Raw genomic sequence first — 15,553 nt, 5'->3', positions numbered from 1 at the left:
CTGCTGCTTTCACAAAGGCCTCATCCCCTCCGCTTTGGTGGAATAACCCATACATTTTTTGAGCCGTCAAAATGTACCCACCACGTTAGGTCAACACGAAGGAGTATTGTGATATGCCTTGTTTTCTGTACGATTGTACACGTGAGAAAACATCAGAAAACTCTGCATGATATAAGACTTCTCCCTCTGATGAAGGACGAATTACACTGTCAAGTCCTGGCACCTTACTAACCCCTGCACCACCTTGAAATATTTCTGAGCTAGTATATTTCAACTTACTTTATTTACATGATGTCACCTTAGAATGGCAAATATCTAAATCCAGTTACTTGACTACCTTTCCACAGCGATCAGTCGTAGCTAAACGCTTAAAACCACTGACACAGATATTCCAAAATCTGATGCACAGAATAAAGTAATTAACAGTACAGCTTCTTGGGAGGGAGGGTGGCAAGCCCGCACAAGACCAATTTTTGTGTGTAAAAGGCCGCTTTATTGATATAGGTGCATATCACAATTTATAACCTTGGCAACTGCCTTCCAAAACTAAAACCTCACTATACATGAATTTCTTGACCCCTTGTTCCCCCCCCCACCCCTACAATCTCCACATCAGATCCCCCCACCCCGAAAAATACAACATAACATTCCATAACAATGATATTATACAATCCTACACAATATAGCATTTACAAATCCTAACCTCCCATGACCCAAATCCCTACCTGCCTTTGTGCAACTGTAACTAATCAACCTCTAATCTAAACTTAGCCTACCTGGTTCCCCTTTTCCTGCTCCTGCTCACAAACTACCATCATTTAACTAAAAACTACAGCCAATCCTTGCCAACTTTCAACAACCCTGCCACCCAGGAAAAGGCGTGAGGGTAGGCGGAAACACCGCCTCCCCCCTTTTTCTGCCCCCTAGGAACCCCCCCCCTCAACGTCTATGAACGCCCAACATTCTGGCCAGAACTTCCCTCAGTTCCAATAAATACAAGTCCATGCCCAGCCTGGATAAATGGACCCCATCACCTCTGAAAAAATCCGGCGTGTCATACCTAATATCCCTGTGCGAAATCCTGAAAATACCCAAATGACGACAAAATCGCACCATTTCTGTATTAAGTTTACACCTGGCCTTGTCCACCGCCCCCGGGTTCACCGCCCCCCTCCAGACCCTACGAGGACCAAATTCCGGCCAAACGACAGTACAACCGGACCACTGACCCTTGATCAAAGCCAAATCCCGCCTCATACATCTCATTAACGCCAGGCCAGTTTCCCTCACCATATCATTCTCCCCCAAATGAAGCACCAAAACATCGGGGCACCTACCAGCCACCAAAATCCTGTTGAGAACTTGCAGCAACTCCTTCCACCACATACCACCCCTTCCCCTCCAACAAACTGTAAACATTTCTTTATTAAAACCCAGGCTTTCCCCAAAATAGCTGGCGCGGGCCTGGATTTGCGCCCACTTCACAAAGGAATGGGCGACAATCCAAATAGACATCTCCCTGTCGAGGGGACCCATCACCGAACCTGAAACAAAAAACATGAATGAACAAAAGGAAAATAGGAACAACCGTGCTACAACCCCCAGATGCGCTGCGCACATAATGCTGGCAGCAGTCAGAGGACCACCTACCCAACCTCATGATGTCCCCTCGCCCCCAGCCTCGATTGCTCGCCTCAGATGCTGCCCCAATTCGAAACGAATGGGTCCCAAAACCCTTTCCCTCGATCCCCAGCCCACCCAGCGCCTTCCTCAGCACAGCCAAAAGATGCAAGGCTTTCACACCTCGTCCTTTCCCATGCCTAAAAACGAAGCCAACTGTAGCCACCGTCAAGGACCTCCACCTCAAACCCCACCGGTAATGGCAAGCCGGCTGAGACTCTCCCACTTGCAAATAAACCCATTTCCCCCTCTCCTCTGATCTGTCTTAGACTTTTTCAGCCAAATGCTGATCCTGTCCCTACACAAAGACACCTCACTCCATAAAAGCCCCTGTTCAGCTTTGGTTCCCAACAGTTCAGAAACCCGAAAGGCCCCGAAAAACATCCAGGACATCAGTGTGGAGAAAATACAAACTTCCATATCGTCAGAACATATCCCAGGCAAAATCCCAAGCACCCTCTCTAAAAGCTCCCAGGACAGAGGCTTCCGAACCTTGGTTGTGCGGTCGCATTCACGGGCCCAACCTTCCAACATGCGCGTCCCAAGTTCCCCCGCGGAGGGTGCATAACCCCACAACTATTTCCCGACTAAGGCAGTCCCTGCCAGCTTGCCTGCTATCGTAACCCTAGTCAAACCCCTCTCAATCAAATCCAAAATAAACTGAATCACATCTTCCTGTCTAGACTCAGGTGAGTCCCGCCGCATAGCGCCTGAGCACAAAAATTCCACCCATGCTGTCCTGTATGCTGCTTTTCGTGGACACGCCAGAGAACCTAAAACCAGCTGCAACATCCTGTGTTGCCTGCGTACCACAAATGCTGCGGCATTCTGGTCGGAGTCCTGTCCGTGTCCTTGGCGAGCCCACGGAATCTCCCCCACTGTGAACGAGACAAAGCATCCGCTATGTCATTGTCCACACTGCGCGAAAAGCGATATCATGCCATAAGCATCCCAACACAAACACCCTCAACAGTTTCAAGACTTGTTCATCCCGGGCAGACTGGCGGTTCACAATTTGTACTACCACCATGTTGTCAATTCTGAAGGTTACCTTCTTGTGCGCCTGCTGGTCACCTCATAATGTGATCGCCACCACCAAAGGGAAAAACTCCAAAAAGGCTATGCTCCTGCCCCCATCCACCCACTCTGGAGGCCACCGCTCCGCACACCACCTCCTCTGCCAGTACAAACCAAAGCCTGCGCTCCCCGCCGCATCCGAAAATATTTGGACATCCCAAAGCATGTCGCCCTCCCTCATCAAGGGGATGCCATTGAAGTTTTGTAAGAAAAACTGCCACATTCTCAAGTCCTCCTGCACCCCCGCTGACAAACGCACATGATGATGCGGAGGTCTCTGTCCTGCGAGTGCTCTGCCCAGTCGCCTACAAAACGTCCTCCCTACACTTACCACCCTATATGCAAAATTAAGGTGGCCCAGCAGCACCTGTATCTCCTTCACCGTGACTTTATGTTTTGCCAACATTGTTGCCAGCAGCCCCAACATTTGCTGCTTTTTGTCTGCCGGAAGGCGTGCCTCCATCAATTGCGAGTCCAACTTAATACCTAAAAAGGGCAGAGCCGTGCAGGGCCCCATAGTCTTTTCCGGTGCCAACGGCACGCCCAGTTCCCTCATGATCTCATTGAAACTGTCCAGTGCCTTCTGGCTGTCCACGGAGCCTGAGGTGCCAACAAAGAAAAAGTCATCCAGGTAGTGCGTTACTCCTTGGTGACCCGTCCGTTCCGTAAACAACCACTGTAGGAACGTGCTGAAACACTCAAAAAGTGCACAGGACATAGAACAGCCCATCGGCAATGCTTTGTCCACGTACCAGTGACCGTTAAACTGGATACCCAAAATATCCCAGTCATCTGGGTGGACTGGAAGCAGCTGGAAAGCCGACTTTATGTAGCACTTTGCCATCATCGCCGTTGCGCCCGCGGTCACTACCAGTGACATGGCTACGTCAACAGATGAATATGATACAGTGGCCTCCCGCTCATCGATGAAATCATTCACCGAACCTCCTTCAAGCCACGACCAATGCTGTATTAGGCGAAACTGTCCTTGTTCCTTTTTAGTCACAACGCCAATGGGTGACACAATCAAATTTTTTAGAGGCCAATCCTCAAAGGGTCCCACCATGCGGCCCTCACGCACTTCCTTATCCAGCTTTTCTTGCACTACACTAGAGTGCTCTTTTGCTGATTTCATATTGTCTGCCCAACGTCTTGTCCTCGGTCTGTCGTACCCCAGTCTGAAACCTTCCAAAATCCCCACCCTCAAACATTCAGCAGCCTCCACGTCAGTATACCCCATGTAAGGCTGCAATCAAATCATCCACCTTAACCGGAGTACGAGCCCTTTGGCCCAGGCCCCTTAGCTCCTCGACCTCCCGCGAGCTGCTGCTGCTGGCCCCGACTTAAACCCTCTTGACTGCCACTGCTGCGACCCTTGCTGCTGACCCTGGCATCCCCCCAATACTTGACCATTGCATGCCTACCTCCGCACCCTGAGCAGTTGTGCCTGAAACGGCAGTACTCCCAGGTGCACAAACCCTTGTTGTAATCCCAACAAGCCCCTTTTGACCCTGGCTGTTCTCTTCCTGCTCTCCCACCCCCCCTCGGGTGGGGCCTCCCCGAAAGGGCGATAAACGAGGGGGAGCCCGCTGGCCGTAAAAATGGTTTCCCAGACACGGCTAAACCCATAGTGTGTTGCCACAAGTCCGTGTCCAGCTCACCCCATTTTGCCTCCGTGTCCCACGCCATGCGTGCCCGGAACTCCTCATCGTATTGCACCCAGGCATACCCGCCCCCAGTAATCTGTGCCTTCCTAATCACGTTCATATACTTGAACATGGCCACAGACCTTTCAGGGTATTTTTCACAATACATGCTGGCATAAATAAGGAAAGCTGCCGTCGAATTCTCAATCGTCAAAGGCACCTTCGGCAGTTTTGCCAACTGAAATTCCTCTTCTTTAGACCCCTCTTTTGCCCGAACTTCCCTGTGGAGGAGTTTAAGCATCTCAACATATTCCCCCTTCCATATACGCTCCTTGGTAGACAACATCAAATGAGCGCCCAATGGCTTCGTGACTGCCATGTAGGGCAACTGTTTAATTTTCAACTCTTTGCTTTCCAATTTAGTCTCCGCCTCCCCTGCCGGAATCTCTACCGTCACCTTCTTATCCGTCACGCTGTCTCCCGTGCTTACGGACGCCTTACCTACGCCCTCCATGGACCCCTTACCTGGGTCCTCAGTTCCTACCCCTACATCCACCACATAGGTACCCTTGCTCAACCTACCCCCACCCCCCCTTCCCTGTCAGCCCCCCCCCACGCCAACCGACGCCATTACAGGACGCAAGCTCGCAGACTGTTTACCTGGTGCCAAGGACTCCGCACGTCGCTCCACTGTGCGCCCGGGCAAAGGGGCCGACCTCTCCTCCCAGCTCCATGTCCGACCCGTGGGCCTCACCTGGTGTCGTGAGACCTGCAAAACACTACGCACAGCATTACTCGCCCCCCCTCTCCCTCGCCTTCAACATCCCACAACTCTCCCTACTCCATACTATCCTCCTCGTAATCCAGCTCTTCCTGCCTAGCACCACCGGCTTTCCCCGCCGGGGCGCAGAATGCCCCCTCCTAGCAACACACAACACATCTCTGTCGTAGCTCCTCCTTCGTCGTTGTCCCCTGGGCCAAGGAGGCCCAGTGGGTGGTGGGGCCGGTGAGCCCAATCTGGGCCTAATTGTGCCAGCCGCGACGGGATCCCCCGCCGGTACTGGGTACGCTGCCCAAGGCTCCACCCTCCCTTCTCCTTGGTGCCAATGGGCCACTCCCAGCCCTGCCAAGTCTGGTACCCCGCGTTGCTCTGGCGCCTGCAAGAGAAAAGAATGGTCTGGTGTGCTGGGCCCCTCTCTCTTCTCCATCCCATCCCAACTCCTTTTCCTACCACCACCTAATGTACTAGCCACCCACGCCCGCCCTACCGTGCTAAGATCCACCAACCCATCCCTGTCCCCCACCTCCTCCTCCCCCTCACTCCAATCCCAAACCACCACACCCTGCCAGCCCACTGAACTCGGCCCAGCCTCCTCGTCCCCATGAACTGGCCCCAGCCCCCCCTGTGCCTCTCCACCGGCGCCGTCTGATGAAACAACCTGAACCCCTCTCCCCAAAACCTCCAAATCCACTCCCCCACAGCACTCCCCCAAACCACCATCTCCCTGCACCCCTGCAACCCCCTCCGCCCACAATGAAAAAATATCCCAGACTCTCTTACTCCCCTCACACTCAATCAGCCAAGGGGAAACCCCTCCCTCTAACCCACCCCCTTGCCCCACCATAGCAGGCCTCGCCAAACCCCCAAAAACACCCACCTGATTCTCTGCCCCTGCACCCCCCTGGCTAAGGGGCGGCTCCAGTGCCATCTGCACAGGCCCCCTACTTGTATGCCCAGCAGCCTGCTGACCCCCACGCTCTACCTCCCACCACCCCTCCTCACCTGGACGAGCCAGAGCCCCTCCCACCTTCCCCTCCCGCTGCCTCACACCCTCAGATGCCCTCGGGCCGCTCTCCTCGCATAGGAGCAGCCCCTATCAGTTTGCGATATCCGCTGGGATATGCGCAACGCACTCCCCTGCCGAGCCTTCCCACTCGCGCGTGGCAAACCAGCCAAGGCCCCCCCCCGCTCCCCAGACGCGGCTCCTCATGAACCGGGGCAGCGCTGACAATACCCGCTCTGCCCCGTTGCTGCCCAAGATTCTCTGCACCCGGGCTGCTCCTCTTGCACATGAGCGGCCCCCAACTACACACGACTCCGGCGGGGAGACGGGCGACATGCTCCCCCGCCGAGGAACACTGCACGTCGCAACCGAGGCCCCCGCACCCCCCGCTCCCTCACAAGCAACTGCAACAACCATCGGGGCCGCGCTCCTGGCATCCGCGCGGCCCCGCAAACTTACCTTGGCCTTGCTTGCTTTCCGGGGGGGGGGGGCGAACAAGCCGTGACGGCGGCCACCACCCCGGCGATGCGCGCCTCACCGGGCGCTGGCCACAGAGGTCTCCGGCATCAACAAATCGGGCCAGCCGGCCTCGATCAGCAGCCTCACTGCCTCCAGCACATGATAGTCCTCTCCTGCCTTACTGCCAACCAGAAAATTCCGCCAAAGCACTAAAGGAAATAACTACCTCCTCAAACTACCACTAAGGCCAAAGCTGATTGGTCGCACACTGCTACACCTACCAAGCGTGTTCCCCCAATGAAAAAGTGGTCCCTGAGGTCAGCGTCGGCGAGTACGCCTATGCCCGAGTCATGAGTGCGAGTATGCGTGGCGTGTGCCATCCCTGGACACGTGTTTCGAGGTTGTTGCCTCTCGTCAGCAGGGAGTAGGAAAAGTGTATGGGGTTGCTGTGTAAGCTGCTAAAATCAATAACAGGTAAATACCTCTCGTAGCGCGCAGGGCGTACACCATGAGCCCGTCGGCCCCACCGGCTTAAGGGAGCCTGAATATAAAGTAAAAGCTGATTGGTCGCACACTGCTACACCTACCAAGCGTGTTCCCCCAATGAAAAAGTGGTCCCTGAGGTCAGCGTCGGCGAGTACGCCTATGCCCGAGTCATGAGTGCGAGTATGCGTGGCGTGTGCCATCCCTGGACACGTGTTTCGAGGTTGTTGCCTCTCGTCAGCAGGGAGTAGGAAAAGTGTATGGGGTTGCTGTGTAAGCTGCTAAAATCAATAACAGGTAAATACCTCTCGTAGCGCGCAGGGCGTACACCATGAGCCCGTCGGCCCCACCGGCTCAAGGGAGCCTGAATATAAAGTAAAAGCTGATTGGTCGCACACTGCTACACCTACCAAGCGTGTTCCCCCAATGAAAAAGTGGTCCCTGAGGTCAGCGTCGGCGAGTACGCCTATGCCCGAGTCATGAGTGCGAGTATGCGTGGCGTGTGCCATCCCTGGACACGTGTTTCGAGGTTGTTGCCTCTCGTCAGCAGGGAGTAGGAAAAGTGTATGGGGTTGCTGTGTAAGCTGCTAAAATCAATAACAGGTAAATACCTCTCGTAGCGCGCAGGGCGTACACCATGAGCCCGTCGGCCCCACCGGCTCAAGGGAGCCTGAATATAAAGTAAAAGCTGATTGGTCGCACACTGCTACACCTACCAAGCGTGTTCCCCCAATGAAAAAGTGGTCCCTGAGGTCAGCGTCGGCGAGTACGCCTATGCCCGAGTCATGAGTGCGAGTATGCGTGGCGTGTGCCATCCCTGGACACGTGTTTCGAGGTTGTTGCCTCTCGTCAGCAGGGAGTAGGAAAAGTGTATGGGGTTGCTGTGTAAGCTGCTAAAATCAATAACAGGTAAATACCTCTCGTAGCACGCAGGGCGTACACCATGAGCCCGTCGGCCCCACCGGCTCAAGGGAGCCTGAATATAAAGTAAAAGCTGATTGGTCGCACACTGCTACACCTACCAAGCGTGTTCCCCCAATGAAAAAGTGGTCCCTGAGGTCAGCGTCGGCGAGTACGCCTATGCCCGAGTCATGAGTGCGAGTATGCGTGGCGTGTGCCATCCCTGGACACGTGTTTCGAGGTTGTTGCCTCTCGTCAGCAGGGAGTAGGAAAAGTGTATGGGGTTGCTGTGTAAGCTGCTAAAATCAATAACAGGTAAATACCTCTCGTAGCGCGCAGGGCGTACACCATGAGCCCGTCGGCCCCACCGGCTCAAGGGAGCCTGAATATAAAGTAAAAGCTGATTGGTCGCACACTGCTACACCTACCAAGCGTGTTCCCCCAATGAAAAAGTGGTCCCTGAGGTCAGCGTCGGCGAGTACGCCTATGCCCGAGTCATGAGTGCGAGTATGCGTGGCGTGTGCCATCCCTGGACACGTGTTTCGAGGTTGTTGCCTCTCGTCAGCAGGGAGTAGGAAAAGTGTATGGGGTTGCTGTGTAAGCTGCTAAAATCAATAACAGGTAAATACCTCTCGTAGCGCGCAGGGCGTACACCATGAGCCCGTCGGCCCCACCGGCTCAAGGGAGCCTGAATATAAAGTAAAAGCTGATTGGTCGCACACTGCTACACCTACCAAGCGTGTTCCCCCAATGAAAAAGTGGTCCCTGAGGTCAGCGTCGGCGAGTACGCCTATGCCCGAGTCATGAGTGCGAGTATGCGTGGCGTGTGCCATCCCTGGACACGTGTTTCGAGGTTGTTGCCTCTCGTCAGCAGGGAGTAGGAAAAGTGTATGGGGTTGCTGTGTAAGCTGCTAAAATCAATAACAGGTAAATACCTCTCGTAGCGCGCAGGGCGTACACCATGAGCCCGTCGGCCCCACCGGCTCAAGGGAGCCTGAATATAAAGTAAAAGCTGATTGGTCGCACACTGCTACACCTACCAAGCGTGTTCCCCCAATGAAAAAGTGGTCCCTGAGGTCAGCGTCGGCGAGTACGCCTATGCCCGAGTCATGAGTGCGAGTATGCGTGGCGTGTGCCATCCCTGGACACGTGTTTCGAGGTTGTTGCCTCTCGTCAGCAGGGAGTAGGAAAAGTGTATGGGGTTGCTGTGTAAGCTGCTAAAATCAATAACAGGTAAATACCTCTCGTAGCGCGCAGGGCGTACACCATGAGCCCGTCGGCCCCACCGGCTCAAGGGAGCCTGAATATAAAGTAAAAGCTGATTGGTCGCACACTGCTACACCTACCAAGCGTGTTCCCCCAATGAAAAAGTGGTCCCTGAGGTCAGCGTCGGCGAGTACGCCTATGCCCGAGTCATGAGTGCGAGTATGCGTGGCGTGTGCCATCCCTGGACACGTGTTTCGAGGTTGTTGCCTCTCGTCAGCAGGGAGTAGGAAAAGTGTATGGGGTTGCTGTGTAAGGTGCTAAAATCAATAACAGGTAAATACCTCTCGTAGCGCGCAGGGCGTACACCATGAGCCCGTCGGCCCCACCGGCTCAAGGGAGCCTGAATATAAAGTAAAAGCTGATTGGTCGCACACTGCTACACCTACCAAGCGTGTTCCCCCAATGAAAAAGTGGTCCCTGAGGTCAGCGTCGGCGAGTACGCCTATGCCCGAGTCATGAGTGCGAGTATGCGTGGCGTGTGCCATCCCTGGACACGTGTTTCGAGGTTGTTGCCTCTCGTCAGCAGGGAGTAGGAAAAGTGTATGGGGTTGCTGTGTAAGCTGCTAAAATCAATAACAGGTAAATACCTCTCGTAGCGCGCAGGGCGTACACCATGAGCCCGTCGGCCCCACCGGCTCAAGGGAGCCTGAATATAAAGTAAAAGCTGATTGGTCGCACACTGCTACACCTACCAAGCGTGTTCCCCCAATGAAAAAGTGGTCCCTGAGGTCAGCGTCGGCGAGTACGCCTATGCCCGAGTCATGAGTGCGAGTATGCGTGGCGTGTGCCATCCCTGGACACGTGTTTCGAGGTTGTTGCCTCTCGTCAGCAGGGAGTAGGAAAAGTGTATGGGGTTGCTGTGTAAGCTGCTAAAATCAATAACAGGTAAATACCTCTCGTAGCGCGCAGGGCGTACACCATGAGCCCGTCGGCCCCACCGGCTCAAGGGAGCCTGAATATAAAGTAAAAGCTGATTGGTCGCACACTGCTACACCTACCAAGCGTGTTCCCCCAATGAAAAAGTGGTCCCTGAGGTCAGCGTCGGCGAGTACGCCTATGCCCGAGTCATGAGTGCGAGTATGCGTGGCGTGTGCCATCCCTGGACACGTGTTTCGAGGTTGTTGCCTCTCGTCAGCAGGGAGTAGGAAAAGTGTATGGGGTTGCTGTGTAAGCTGCTAAAATCAATAACAGGTAAATACCTCTCGTAGCGCGCAGGGCGTACACCATGAGCCCGTCGGCCCCACCGGCTCAAGGGAGCCTGAATATAAAGTAAAAGCTGATTGGTCGCACACTGCTACACCTACCAAGCGTGTTCCCCCAATGAAAAAGTGGTCCCTGAGGTCAGCGTCGGCGAGTACGCCTATGCCCGAGTCATGAGTGCGAGTATGCGTGGCGTGTGCCATCCCTGGACACGTGTTTCGAGGTTGTTGCCTCTCGTCAGCAGGGAGTAGGAAAAGTGTATGGGGTTGCTGTGTAAGCTGCTAAAATCAATAACAGGTAAATACCTCTCGTAGCGCGCAGGGCGTACACCATGAGCCCGTCGGCCCCACCGGCTCAAGGGAGCCTGAATATAAAGTAAAAGCTGATTGGTCGCACACTGCTACACCTACCAAGCGTGTTCCCCCAATGAAAAAGTGGTCCCTGAGGTCAGCGTCGGCGAGTACGCCTATGCCCGAGTCATGAGTGCGAGTATGCGTGGCGTGTGCCATCCCTGGACACGTGTTTCGAGGTTGTTGCCTCTCGTCAGCAGGGAGTAGGAAAAGTGTATGGGGTTGCTGTGTAAGCTGCTAAAATCAATAACAGGTAAATACCTCTCGTAGCGCGCAGGGCGTACACCATGAGCCCGTCGGCCCCACCGGCTCAAGGGAGCCTGAATATAAAGTAAAAGCTGATTGGTCGCACACTGCTACACCTACCAAGCGTGTTCCCCCAATGAAAAAGTGGTCCCTGAGGTCAGCGTCGGCGAGTACGCCTATGCCCGAGTCATGAGTGCGAGTATGCGTGGCGTGTGCCATCCCTGGACACGTGTTTCGAGGTTGTTGCCTCTCGTCAGCAGGGAGTAGGAAAAGTGTATGGGGTTGCTGTGTAAGCTGCTAAAATCAATAACAGGTAAATACCTCTCGTAGCGCGCAGGGCGTACACCATGAGCCCGTCGGCCCCACCGGCTCAAGGGAGCCTGAATATAAAGTAAAAGCTGATTGGTCGCACACTGCTACACCTACCAAGCGTGTTCCCCCAATGAAAAAGTGGTCCCTGAGGTCAGCGTCGGCGAGTACGCCTATGCCCGAGTCATGAGTGCGAGTATGCGTGGCGTGTGCCATCCCTGGACACGTGTTTCGAGGTTGTTGCCTCTCGTCAGCAGGGAGTAGGAAAAGTGTATGGGGTTGCTGTGTAAGCTGCTAAAATCAATAACAGGTAAATACCTCTCGTAGCGCGCAGGGCGTACACCATGAGCCCGTCGGCCCCACCGGCTCAAGGGAGCCTGAATATAAAGTAAAAGCTGATTGGTCGCACACTGCTACACCTACCAAGCGTGTTCCCCCAATGAAAAAGTGGTCCCTGAGGTCAGCGTCGGCGAGTACGCCTATGCCCAAGTCATGAGTGCGAGTATGCGTGGCGTGTGCCATCCCTGGACACGTGTTTCGAGGTTGTTGCCTCTCGTCAGCAGGGAGTAGGAAAAGTGTATGGGGTTGCTGTGTAAGCTGCTAAAATCAATAACAGGTAAATACCTCTCGTAGCGCGCAGGGCGTACACCATGAGCCCGTCGGCCCCACCGGCTCAAGGGAGCCTGAATATAAAGTAAAAGCTGATTGGTCGCACACTGCTACACCTACCAAGCGTGTTCCCCCAATGAAAAAGTGGTCCCTGAGGTCAGCGTCGGCGAGTACGCCTATGCCCGAGTCATGAGTGCGAGTATGCGTGGCGTGTGCCATCCCTGGACACGTGTTTCGAGGTTGTTGCCTCTCGTCAGCAGGGAGTAGGAAAAGTGTATGGGGTTGCTGTGTAAGCTGCTAAAATCAATAACAGGTAAATACCTCTCGTAGCGCGCAGGGCGTACACAGCAACCCCATACACTTTTCCTACTCCCTGCTGACGAGAGGCAACAACCTCGAAACACGTGTCCAGGGATGGCACACGCCACGCATACTCGCACTCATGACTCGGGCATAGGCGTACTCGCCGACGCTGACCTCAGGGACCACTTTTTCATTGGGGGAACACGCTTGGTAGGTGTAGCAGTGTGCGACCAATCAGCTTTTACTTTATATTCAGGCTCCCTTGAGCCGGTGGGGCCGACGGGCTCATGGTGTACGCCCTGCGCGCTACGAGAGGTATTTACCTGTTATTGATTTTAGCAGCTTACACAGCAACCCCATACACTTTTCCTACTCCCTGCTGACGAGAGGCAACAACCTCGAAACACGTGTCCAGGGATGGCACACGCCACGCATACTCGCACTCATGACTCGGGCATAGGCGTACTCGCCGACGCTGACCTCAGGGACCACTTTTTCATTGGGGGATCACGCTTGGTAGGTGTAGCAGTGTGCGACCAATCAGCTTTTACTTTATATTCAGGCTCCCTTGAGCCGGTGGGGCCGACGGGCTCATGGTGTACGCCCTGCGCGCTACGAGAGGTATTTACCTGTTATTGATTTTAGCAGCTTACACAGCAACCCCATACACTTTTCCTACTCCCTGCTGACGAGAGGCAACAACCTCGAAACACGTGTCCAGGGATGGCACACGCCACGCATACTCGCACTCATGACTCGGGCATAGGCGTACTCGCCGACGCTGACCTCAGGGACCACTTTTTCATTGGGGGAACACGCTTGGTAGGTGTAGCAGTGTGCGACCAATCAGCTTTTACTTTATATTCAGGCTCCCTTGAGCCGGTGGGGCCGACGGGCTCATGGTGTACGCCCTGCGCGCTACGAGAGGTATTTACCTGTTATTGATTTTAGCAGCTTACACAGCAACCCCATACACTTTTCCTACTCCCTGCTGACGAGAGGCAACAACCTCGAAACACGTGTCCAGGGATGGCACACGCCACGCATACTCGCACTCATGACTCGGGCATAGGCGTACTCGCCGACGCTGACCTCAGGGACCACTTTTTCATTGGGGGAACACGCTTGGTAGGTGTAGCAGTGTGCGACCAATCAGCTTTTACTTTATATTCAGGCTCCCTTGAGCCGGTGGGGCCGACGGGCTCATGGTGTACGCCCTGCGCGCTACGAGAGGTATTTACCTGTTATTGATTTTAGCAGCTTACACAGCAACCCCATACACTTTTCCTACTCCCTGCTGACGAGAGGCAACAACCTCGAAACACGTGTCCAGGGATGGCACACGCCACGCATACTCGCACTCATGACTCGGGCATAGGCGTACTCGCCGACGCTGACCTCAGGGACCACTTTTTCATTGGGGGAACACGCTTGGTAGGTGTAGCAGTGTGCGACCAATCAGCTTTTACTTTATATTCAGGCTCCCTTGAGCCGGTGGGGCCGACGGGCTCATGGTGTACGCCCTGCGCGCTACGAGAGGTATTTACCTGTTATTGATTTTAGCAGCTTACACAGCAACCCCATACACTTTTCCTACTCCCTGCTGACGAGAGGCAACAACCTCGAAACACGTGTCCAGGGATGGCACACGCCACGCATACTCGCACTCATGACTCGGGCATAGGCGTACTCGCCGACGCTGACCTCAGGGACCACTTTTTCATTGGGGGAACACGCTTGGTAGGTGTAGCAGTGTGCGACCAATCAGCTTTTACTTTATATTCAGGCTCCCTTGAGCCGGTGGGGCCGACGGGCTCATGGTGTACGCCCTGCGCGCTACGAGAGGTATTTACCTGTTATTGATTTTAGCAGCTTACACAGCAACCCCATACACTTTTCCTACTCCCTGCTGACGAGAGGCAACAACCCCGAAACACGTGTCCAGGGATGGCACACGCCACGCATACTCGCACTCATGACTCGGGCATAGGCGTACTCGCCGACGCTGACCTCAGGGACCACTTTTTCATTGGGGGAACACGCTTGGTAGGTGTAGCAGTGTGCGACCAATCAGCTTTTACTTTATATTCAGGCTCCCTTGAGCCGGTGGGGCCGACGGGCTCATGGTGTACGCCCTGCGCGCTACGAGAGGTATTTACCTGTTATTGATTTTAGCAGCTTACACAGCAACCCCATACACTTTTCCTACTCCCTGCTGACGAGAGGCAACAACCTCGAAACACGTGTCCAGGGATGGCACACGCCACGCATACTCGCACTCATGACTCGGGCATAGGCGTACTCGCCGACGCTGACCTCAGGGACCACTTTTTCATTGGGGGAACACGCTTGGTAGGTGTAGCAGTGTGCGACCAATCAGCTTTTACCACTAAGGCCCTGACAAAAAAAACAACTCTGCGCAGCGCTCCTAGCCACCAGGTCACCAAACGTAAAATGGTGGCGGGGAAGGCGCGAAAACGCCCTATATACATTTGGGCTACTAACAAAAAATTGGGCTACAATTGGGCTAGTCCCAATGTAGCCCAAATTACCCAAAATGGCCGCTCGCCGGCCAGCCCCTCCCCCTCCCAATCTGCCCGGGGGGCAGACCTCGCTGTGCTCAGCTGCCCCCCAAACTCCCCTTCTTACAAGGGTTATATTTTGGTATCAAGTTAAGATAGATAAGAAGGTAAGAGGAGTGTGCCAGTATTCAGTGAGTGTTCATGTTACCAGTAGAAAATAGATGAAATAAATGATCGAGCCAGCACTTCTACACTCTGGATAGTACTCGTAAGTTTGATTTTTGTAATTTTAGGTATGTATTGTATCTCACTACACGAGGTGACATATGTCATGTTGACTGCATTGTGTTTTTTGTATATGCTGAAAACTCGTAATAAAAAAAAGCAATTAAAAGGGAGCAACACATCATGCCAATATTGGATGACATAATCGCCGACTTCAATGGAGCCCATTGGTTCTCAAAACTCATAATTAATGCTGGATACCATCAACTACAACTCAACAGCAGCAGCAGGTATATCACAACATTCTCCATGCACCTGGTTTTGCGGCGGTACAAGCGTCTGAACTTTGGAATATTGTCCACAGACAAGGTGTTCCAGAACATCATTCAGGAGGTCTTCTCTGGCTTCCAGGTGGTGATGAATGTCAGCAATGACATCTTGATACATTCCACAACCCCAGAAGAACATCACAGCTGACTCATGGCCTCACTGCA

Source organism: Triturus cristatus, chromosome 5_1 (assembly GCF_964204655.1).
Source record: "Triturus cristatus chromosome 5_1, aTriCri1.1, whole genome shotgun sequence".
NCBI classification, from domain to species: domain Eukaryota; kingdom Metazoa; phylum Chordata; class Amphibia; order Caudata; family Salamandridae; genus Triturus; species Triturus cristatus.
Note: the sequence above shows the minus strand (reverse complement) of the source record.